General features: G+C 30.5%; 1 pseudogene; it reads right to left on the reverse strand.

The window, feature by feature from the left end:
• Nucleotides 1–209: 209 nt before the first annotated feature.
• LOC122587901 lies at nucleotides 210–11,234 on the reverse strand (annotated as a pseudogene).
• Nucleotides 11,235–11,613: the final 379 nt, after the last annotated feature.

Here is an 11,613-nt window from a genome sequence, read left to right on the forward strand (position 1 = left end):
GACTAAGTATGTTTGTAACAGGAAAGATATATAAAAGTGAAACAAAAAAACACAAGTGCTTTCATCTCAAAAAACTGATCAAAAGATCAAAAATACGTCCTATAGTTTTTTTTCATACATCTTAAACGGATGCAAAACTAATCTACTTTTGCTCCCCCCCTAATGACAAAATATTCAACCTCTAATGTCAATAAAATTTAGAACACAAATCACATATATGCATGTAATACGAAAACCCATTTGATTTGTTGTTTCTTTTGCTTTTTATGCTGTTTATAAAGCTGTACATACACCTACTTTTCGTTCGTCTCACGTCTTAATCTCCTGTTTTCTTCCATGTTGTTAACAGGCATGAAATGTTCTGAGAGTTTGGTTCCCACTACATTCTAATCCACCATAGACCCGTTCGTTCCATCTGCTGCTGGCAGTGGTGGAGTCCTGTTACCCTTCTTTCTCTTGGTCCGGTGCGTTTGTGATTGTTGAAATTCCAGATGCCATTGTTGACGCAGTTGGATGATATTGTTTTGATAAAAGGCTAAGCTCCCAAAGTACGGTTGCAGATGCACCCTTACATTTGGAAGCTTGGAGCGGTAGCTTTTGGCTGAAATTCTGCAGAGTAGTGAAAAACAATCAGTAACCCAGACAAATTCAATGTCTGTAACAAGTGCTGGTTTCAAATCCAAGCTTAAAAGGCAGGCCAAAAGAGACACGAGAAGTCTTACTTAGAACACTTAGTGGACAGGACATGAGAGCAATGCAAAACACCTGCAAAATATACAGAATATATGTCTGGCGTGAATCAAAATTTCTAAATGTCCAATTTTGACTTGTCAAGTCTCCTGCTTTCAATTTGAATGTAAGGAACTTTTGTTTGTATTATATAACACTTCATATAAATTATATGGACAAATTGAGTTTTAAATATACTATTCTATGATATAACTTTTATCAAACTACTATCTAACACAAACAAATAGATATATGGTCAAAATTGAAAGAAAAAAGTTTGGCAAGTCAAAATTAGACAATTAATATGATACAGAAGGAGTAATAGCCTGTTGAGGATAAAGATGTAATTATCCATATAAGAGGGTGGTTATCCTTTGTAATTAGTTCTAATTACTTAAAAAATGGGCTGGAAAATTGTCGTACAAATACAACATACAACTTTCACCACTTCTCCTCTCCTCCTTAACTTTCCAGGTCATCTAAAACTTAACAATGCATTTAATTTTTTCCCCCGTCCTAATCCTTTCCTTCCCCTCAAAAAAAAACTTAACAATACAATGTAAATGACCTTTAAAAGATATAAAAGGAAATCAAAAAGTGAAAACCAAAATCAAAATTACGAATCAGAAACCGTTTCATTTTTGGACATGGAAGGAAGAAATAAACTATTGCTATTTCTCTAGTTAAGTTTCATTTTTATATATATGGCCAATGACAGTTAGGAGCAGATAGAGTCTTACCGAGACAGATCCTGAAAATGAGCCACCACCAGGTTCGTTTTCTAAGAGGTCACGGCATTTGACATTCTTCTAAAGGAGATGCTTTACGGTAACCAAGGCTGAATATCACAAAGTATAGATATTAGATCATTCAACATACAAAATTGCACATCCCTAGAGGAATGGAGGGTGTACCAGCCATATATTCAGCAGCTCCAATGCTCAAAAAGAACGAAGCCAGATGCTTAATGAGTGCAGCAACCCGTTGCATGTCATGTTGTCTATCATCACACAACATTATCTTCGATGCTTCTGCTAAAGTTTTTCCCTGATCTCTATATATTTAAACAGCAAAACTTTACAGTTAATAATCACATCTAAAATTACGTCTATCAATAGATGTAGTGATTTTGACCCATGTCTAGCTACTTGAAAGCAGCTTAAGTGCATTCAATATACATAACCTAATAATAACAAGGGTGGTGGCTTATAAACCCCCTAGTGGCCACAGAGGTTCACCCACGATGACTTCGGGCTGCCCGCAAAGCAGGTGGTCGCTGTGGGATTCATTGGCTCACAAAGCAGGGAGGATCCCTAGTTTAACAAAAAATATTATACAAAACAACCTAAGAGTATCAAACTATTAGAAAAGCCTAGTTGTATGAAAACATGACCATCTTTTGTCAACATTCTATCGAAGGTAACTAAGTAATTAAGGCCAAAACAACTCAATCTTTCAAAAAATTACTGAGTAAACATAACCAACTCTCCAAAATTTCTACTGCAGGTAAACTGGTTGATTCTCGAAAACTAAAAGTACAAAACCACACCGATCAAAGCATATATAGGTCTGCCGGCCCAGACCTATATATTGGGGTATCTGTAATGCTTCATTTAAGGCATTCATCATAAAAAAAATAAAATAATAATAATAATAATAATAATAATAATAATAATAATAATAATAATAAATGCCCCAGGTTACGTCTAAATAGCCGTTATTAGTCAAAGGATACATTAATAATTAAGTAAAGATTAATTATTAAAATTTTTAATTACGTAACTAAACCTGTCAAGACACTATTTTTAAATCAAATGTCTGTCAATGATTAAACATCCAAACCACGCCAAACCCGGCTAAAATAGGGCTAGACCACGACCATGACACTGATTTATCCATAATGATTGCCTGGTTTAATAACAACCTTGACTTTAAGATTGTTTGGCTATTTAGACATAATCTAAGAGTTTATTTTATTAGACCCATGAAATTAGGATATGGATTGGTGACATCCAACATATTAATATTTAGCCTATCATTAGGCTTATCTAAATAACAAATAAAATTAAGAAAACCAACCTTATAGTAGAACTTAAGAAGTATGAACAATAATTAGGAACAATCAAGAGCTCACGTACTTCAAATCCTTTATTATTTTATTGAGTACTTTATTACAAGATACAAGAAAATTTTGAAAGTACAAAAACTAGTAAAAGAAAGCTTGATTTTTCTCTGGCTATTGCATGGCTTTTATGGTGCAGAAGAGATGCTTCTTGTAACTTGAATTGTGTCTTGGAAATTTGGTATCAACATGCATACTCCATCTGGCTCCATACGTGTCTTTCAAGTTGAATTTTTAATTCAATTAGAGTCTTATGATTTTTTGCCATATGATGACTATTGATGGAGGTAGGACCTCTTTTAACCATTGCTTTTGTCTTGTATTATTGTGAACTTTATCTCTTGTCTGATGTTGTCGGAGATTCTTGCTAAATCCGTAAAACGTTTGATTAACGTTTCTTCCATTTCATCAAAAATGTCTTCCAAAGGTATTTCTTCGGACTGCGGTTGAGATTCTCCAGCTAGATAATTGTCTTCAGAGTTCATGGAAGTGTCGGATTTGTTCCACTTGCTATTTTGAAGGATGTCCTTTCTCATTTCTTGAATGTAGGTTTTTATAATATCCTGCTTGGACACCACATTATGTCCTTGTCTTCTTAGTTTTTCTTCAATTTGTTGAAGAAGACCTGGATTCTCCTGGCTGTTGAGATATTCCCTTTGCTCTTTATATGATTCAAGAGCTTTCTTGAGTTTGTCCAATGTATCTTGGGATTGTATTAATCCCGTAGTATGATCTTTTTCTATCATTTTTCTCCAAAATTTTGTCAAGAATACCCTTTGTATACAAGGGGGATTATCTTCAGGAAAATTGACTTCTTGCATCCATTTCCAAATCCATGGGATTAAAAATTCAGTAAAGAAATGTAGCGAGGGTATGACCTCTTTAGAACTATTGTTCTTGATGATTGCATCTTTCAATTTTGGGCTAATATTAACCCATTCGATATAAAGACTTTTATAAGGATCTAGTAGAATTTGGACGGATGGTCCATGTGTTTTCCACCAAATAATAAACCAATTTGGAATTTTGCGGTTATAAACCTTTTCACAAACTTTAAAGAACCAAGTATGTTTCCTTTGAGGATTTTCGTATAAAAAAGCTTTATGAAAGCTATCTATATAATCCCAATAATTATATTTTACTTGGATGCGTGATTCTGCATAAATAAATTCTTTTTCTCTTAGAGTACTAAGTCCCCATTCATCAGGTAAAATTATATGTTTTATTATTGCTTTACTAAAATTAAAAATTTTTGAGTTTAAATTTGCATAAAAGTGTTGAAATTCACATATACTTGTAGCACTTAAAAGGGCTTCATAGTATGACCTTGGTTTGTATGATGTGGCTGCATATGATGCATTGTCTAAATACCTTGTCATAATATTCCAGAGATCATTACCTGTTTCATAATACCTTAAAACATCTTCATGTTCTAAGGTGAATATGACCTCCTTGTAGGGAATTCGAACATATTCAGCAGCATCATCTGATTCTTCTTCTGTTGTTGCTTTGAGATATGAAGGGATATTATCTCTTTTCTTATTTTTTAGGAATTCTATAAATTCCTCTCTGAATTCTCCATACATATCTTCTTTTGGAGATGATGATGATGAGGAGGAGGAAGCGAGATTTGCAGCTATTAGCTGTCTCCTTCCTTGTTGTGCAATTAGGGGCCTTTTCCCATTTTTGGGATGGCTACCTCTACCCCTTCTTGGGTAGCTTCCTATCTCTCTTGAATGTGGGATCATTTGGACATTTTCTGTAAAAACTCACAAGTTAGATAATCAGGGTGACTATTATCCTCCCCTTTCTTATATAGTATCTCAAAATCAAAAGGAGCTAAGTGGGCTTGCCATCTGGCAAACATTTGTTTTGACACATCATGCTTGAAATCTTTATTAAACATAAATTTTGCAGCTTGACAATCTGTTTTAATAATAAAATGTTGATTGTGTAAATCTTCTTGAAATTTTAAAACACACTTAATAATTGCGAGAATTTCTTTAGCAACAGTTGCATAATTCTTCTGTGCGTTGTTCCATTTCCCTGAATGGAACCTAATCAAATATTCTTGTTTATTTTCATCAATTTGTTTTAAAATTCCTCCGTATCCTATATCAAAGGCATCTGTTTCTATAATCTTTTTCCAATTAGGATTTGCCAATGTTCAACAAGGGATACTTTTAACCCTTTGTTTAATTTTTTGGATTGTTTCAGTATGCTTACCAGTTCAAGGACATGGAACTTTCTTTAGTCTATCATATAAGATAGCAGTATCTTGAGAAAGATTTTTGTAAAATGGGGAAATATAGTTTAAACTTCCCAAAAATCTTTGTAATTGAGTTTTATCTAAAATTTTATCCGGAAATTTTGTAGAAAATTCTATACTTCTATTAATAGGTATTATTTTTCCTTTCTCAATATTATGACCAAGAAATCTGACATTTGTTTGGAAAAGCATCATTTTTGATTTAGAAATTACTAGACCATTATTAATGATAATTTTCTCGAATATTTGAAGATGTCTAAAATGTGTTTCAATATCTTTCGAAAATACTAAGATGTCATCAATATAGACTATAATGAAATCACTATAAGGATTAAAAATGTCATTCATAATTTTTTGAAATTCCGAGGGAGCATTTTTAAACCCAAATGGCATAACATTCCATTCATATTGTCCAAAAGGGACATTAAAAGCAGTTTTATAAGTATCATTCTCACTAATTTGGATTTGCCAATATCCTGACTTTAAGTCAAACTTAGAAAAGATAAGTGCTTCACGTAACCTATTTAATAAATCTTTTATATTAGGAATTGGATATCTAATCCATTTTAAAACTATATTTAAGGGCTTATAATTTATAACAAGGCGGGGGACACCTCTTTCTTGCTCTGCATGTTTATTAACATAAAAAGCAGTACATGACCATTGTGATTTAGAAGGTTTTATTAACCTTTTTTGTAAAAGGGTATCAATTTCTTTTTGACATAGATCACGATATTGCGAGTTCATTTGACAAGGCCTAGCTTTTGTAGGTATTTTACTTTCATGAAATTCATCTTCATATGGAAGATTTACAATATGCTTTTTCCTATTCCAAAATGCATTTGGATGATCATCACAAATTTTTAGAGTACAATGATTGGTTAATAATTTAATTTTTTCTTTTAATTTGGGATTTTCTAATTTTTTTTCAATAGTGTTAATATTAATTTCTTCTTTAAGAAAGTTAACATGCTTATTTTTTGCTATTAGTAAATCTTTTACTTCTAAGAGTGATCTTGTAAAAGGTTGAGTAATAAATTCAAAAGTTATTGCTTTATTATTAAAAGTTCCTGTTATTCCGTTTTTATCAACCCCTTGTATTGGGAATATCTTCTCAATAAAAGGAGCGCCTAAAATCATCTGATTTGTTATATTTTTGATAAGTATAAAATTAGTTGGTATGCAAACATTATTTTTGCATATTTTAACATTTTGTAGTTTATATTTAATATTCATTTTTTCACCACTTGTTGTGCTTAATGAATGTGTAGTTTTTTGAAAATATTTAGTAGGAATTAATCCTTCTTGTAGACAATTTAAATCTGCTCCACTATCAACTAGAGCTATAAGTTCTTTTCTATAATGATTGTCTATTAATAAATTAATCTTAACAAACCATTTTCTTGAAGTCACCATTTCTAGTGTAGCTAAAAAATCATCTTCTTTATTTGGAATAACTTGTTTATTTTCTTCTATTATTGGATTAAGTTGTTTATTTTTTCCAATTATTTGATATTTTCCTTTTGTCTCTAAAATAGTAATTCTATTATCTAATTTATTATTATTGTTTTTGAGATTATTTATCTCGCCTTTTAAATTATTAATCTCATGTATTAAGTCTTGCATGGAGACATTAGTAGACAAATTGTCTTTTTGTTTTTGTTTAAGTATTTTATATACGTCGGACATTAATATTGTATAAGGTTCTGAATCATTTGATGATCCTTCTCCATTATTAGATAAATGACTAATGATTTTTGATCTTACCTCTTCATCTTGTACCATTTTTAGTACATCTAAAGTTTCACTATTTAAAACATTAATTTTTAAATCTTCAAATTGAGCTTGTATTTCATAAATATCATATTCTTCGTTTTTATTTTGACAACAATTATTATTGCAAAAATTTTCTTCTTCTTTTATACAATTTATTTCTTCTTCTGAATCTATATTTTCAGATTCATTTTCAGTTCCTGAATCTGATGAGTTTAATAAGATTCTCATTAAACCTTCTTTTAAATCTTCATCTATATTAAAATTATTAATCTTTTTCTTTACTCTGCATTTATTTGCATAATGGCCTATTTTGCCACACCTATAACATGTTTTTGGCTTATTATTATAATCTTTTTGTCTTTTATTTTTTCTCTCTTCTGTCTTTTCTCTCCTTTTTATTTTGGAGTGTTTATTATAATGTCTTTTTCGTTTGTAATTTTTGTTTTTTGGTATATATTTTTCCTTTGTAGTATTTTTACATTCCATACCAAATTGGTCACAAAAATTTCCCATTTGTTTCCTTGCTAAAAAACTATATCTTTTTATTTGTTGATTTAATTTTATTTAATTGCATAATGCTAATCCTTCTTGGACGCATGTGCCAATTAGTTTTCCATATGTATATTTATCATAATTTATTGTTGTCTCTGTTCCCCTAAGAGTTCTTCTAACTCTTTCAGCAAATAAATTAGGGAGACCGTCTATAAATTTAGACTTCCAATGAAACGTATTAGAATCTGGTAATTCCATTACTCTACTTAAAAATATATCTTTATACCATCTAAATGAGGTTAAAGTTGGACATTTTAAGCTATTTAGTAAAATTCTAATATTTTCAGAATTATCTGACCATCTACTTGTAAAGTGTTCTATAATATTAACCACTAGTGAGTAGACCGCATTCATTTTTGTTGTACCATTTTCTTCTTTAACTGTATTCAGTATTTGAGTTTGATCTGCGGTGGTAAGGTAATTATCCCACCATCCTTTTAATTGACCTGTAAAGCCTGCAACTATCATACTTGCTACTGTTCTATCATTATTTCCATTATTTTTACAAATTGTACAATACATCATCATTCTATGTACTATATTATAAATTTGTCTCTCAGTATAACCATCAATATTCAATTGGTAAATATTTTTACCGTTGTAACTATTATTTACAATATATTCTTGTTCCTCATGCAGGACATCTTGTGGGGTAGACCTTGGATAATAAAATAATCTTTGAGAAGGTTTATCTGAATATTTATTTGAAAACCTTTCTAATTTATTTATCTCATTATTAAATTCGTCTTTTGATATATCATCATCTTTGTCTATTACATTAATATTAAAACTTTTAAAATTTTCAGCTAATAGTTTTTCTAAGTCATTTGTTGTAGATTTTATTTTGAAATCATTGATTTCTAGAGGCAGCTGAATACTAGTTGTAGCTTCATTTACTACTATTTCATTTTTGTATTTTATATTTTTAATTAAATCTTCAACTCTTTTTTGTATTGAACCTATTTGTTCTCCTAAGACCACTAAATATAAATTAGTGAAAATATTTTGTTGTAATAAATTATTTACGTGTTCTATTGTGACACCTAATGTATTATTTTTAAATAATTTTTTATATGCAGCAAAATTTAAATTAACATTTTCCTTATCAATTTGGAATGGACTTTGAGGAAGATATATTGTTTTTAACATTTGTCCATTATTAAGTTTGTAATCTCTTTCAAAGGTACAAATAAAATTTATTATATAGTTATTAACAAACCGTGGTACAAAATATATTATTTTGTTTATTTTTATTAAATATTTATAAAATTCTTCTTGAAATATTTTTCTTTCTTCATTTGAGAAATTCTCAAAATGCCATTCTTTAAAGGGTTTCCATTTATCTTGATTAAATTCATCAGCTATCAATTTTCTTGTAGTTGATCCTGGACTAAAATCTAAATTTTGTTCTAAATCCATTAAATATTAAAATCCATTTCTGAGGCAGTATGATTCTCACTTTTATTTACTTCTTGAACAATATTATTTTCATTAATTTTTAAATTTTTTATTTTGTTAGGAAATTCTTCTCTATAATAAGAAGTTGAGGCTCTTGAGGGTAATTCAACTCTATAATCTATAGGTGAGATATAAGAATATGAAGACATATTAGATTTACTTCTACCTACAATTGAGCTTAATTGTTTATCTTCATTTTGTTCTTCTTCAAATTCTATTTGGACTGTACCATCAGAGGTTTGGATTATGTTAGTTAATTTACTATTAATTATTGGTTGTGGAGGCACTGCTCCTTCTAGTATCCAATTTTCTGGAAATTCTATTTCTTCCCATTTAATTGTTTTTCTTGTAGATATTTTTGACATATTAAAATTAGTTTCTATTAGAACTGTTTCATTTGTTGGTTTATTTATTCTTTTACATCTTGGATTCATGGTGGTAAGCGGTTTATAATATATTCTATAACATATAGATATTAATTCGGAACCAGGGATATAATTATAACAATGAGTTTTAACATTAAACCAGGGATATAATTATAACAATGAGTTTTAACAATTAATGTTAAAGAATCTAGTATATTAACATCAGTTAAGGATAATTGAAGGTTTGGATAAACATTAAAATATACTGGGCCATGTGACAAACTAGATTGAATAATTCCTATTAATGATTGTTACGTCCATCACGCAATACAGCTATAAAACTCTCAGGTAGACCTTGGAGAGTTAGAGGCTTAAAAGCAATTTGGACTAAACCTTTATGAATATAGTTGTAAAATTCTTGATATTTATGAATATCTCTTTCAGTTAAAAGTATTATTACCATTTCATTATTATCTAAAGTTAAAGTTTCTTCAGTAGTTTTAACAGTCTGAACAAAACCCAATTCTTCAAAAGTACGAAATTCATATATAACTTTTGGTTGAATTTTTGGAATAGTCCATTTATTCAAAAGATCAATATCTTTTGGAATTTAATATTCTTCAGTTAAGCTATTCTTAACTGAGGTCTTGTGTTGTTTCTTAAAAATGTTCAACATTTTTATGAGATTAATGTTGGATTTCACTAACCCATACCCCCGTTAATAATAATAATAATAATAATAATATAATAATAATAATAATAATAATAATAATAATAATAATAATAATAATAATAATAAAAACCCATCAAAGCATATATAGGTCTGCCGGCCCAGACCAGTCTTGACAGGTAAACCATTAGCCAACCCGGCCGGCATTCGTTTGCCTCATTTATCTATCTGAAAATGTCAAATAGTACCAACCTCCCTGGTCTGTAATCAAGTATGAGATTGTAAAGTTGATTAGAGAAGTCCTGTAAATCAACATTTAACGCGTCGTATATGATTGCTCTTCATCACTTAAAGAAACAATGCAGCACCTTCGGCATTCAGAGACAGTCAAATAACTTGAAACACTGTGAGACGGATTTTTGGTGTCACTACTTCCTCCAGCGAGCCTTCTCGAATAGTTCATTAGATCAGGCACAAAATCCTTATCAATCAAATGTGAAAATTTCCAAAATTCCTATTAAACATGGACCAAGAAGTGGGTGATCCCCCAATGGACCAGCAAATGATACATTTTCTCCATATCTGAACAATAGAATAACAAAAATAAGTGGAGTGAGAACATTAATACTGAGACATAAGGCAAATACTTGTTTGGGCGGCGCATACCCTTGATGCATAGTATGCTTCACTATACAAAAGTATATACTCTTTTCCATCACATCTGGGGGCAATGATGCAGCCATGAATTCAGCTTTGACCTGCTCAGCACCTGAAAGTCACTCACAAATTGAAAAATAATTTAAAAAAAATCTTCATGTAACTTCGAACAGAAAAGCAGATTTGTGATTAAAAATAGGTACCTTCTTTCGTCTTCGACACCATTTCCTGTTTATTTTTCTTTCTATAGTTGGCTTGACCTTGTTTTATTTCCTTGTTTCTTCTTCCTGTCTTAAAAAACTTATTTTTTATCTACTTACTGTCTGGCTTTGCAGTTTGAGGCTTTCTATGATCTTCATCAAACATTAGAGACGAGAAGGGCTGCATAAACACACGAGAGCAAACAAATCAAATATCCAACCAGAAAATACAATTACCTCAACAAAATCAGGATGTAATTGCCAATTATAACTTATAGGCAAAAACTACAATTACTCCAAAAGAATTAGAATGGGATTGACAATCATGGTCTTTTACGAGATTCGCAATAAGCTAAACAGCCTCTACTGTAACTTCACCACCATGTTTTCCCTCATTTGTAAACAGTGATTTAATAGTGCTACAGCAGAGTTTTCTGGTAACATGTGCCTGAAAAACAAATTAGTGTCACATAAATTAAACAATAGATGAAATATCAACAAAATAGCAAACTCTTTGGCTGTTACACATTAAAAAGGAAATAAAACACGGAACATAATAAAGACCGTATGACATCGTCTGTAAAATTTATATTTCTTATGACAACTCCCAGCAAGTTATCACGAAAATTGAAACGTGGATTTGCCTCTTAAAGAGTTCAGATGCAACGAATAGCCACACGCTTGAAATTATATACTTTTTCCAATGACATCAGCTTCTTGAACTATGCCTAAAGATATTCAACAATATAAAACATTAATATTCATGTTTAGCACTCGTATTACTTGATCCATAGCTTCATCCTTAGCACTCGTAT

This window comes from Erigeron canadensis, chromosome 2 (genome assembly GCF_010389155.1).
Source record: "Erigeron canadensis isolate Cc75 chromosome 2, C_canadensis_v1, whole genome shotgun sequence".
NCBI classification, from domain to species: domain Eukaryota; kingdom Viridiplantae; phylum Streptophyta; class Magnoliopsida; order Asterales; family Asteraceae; genus Erigeron; species Erigeron canadensis.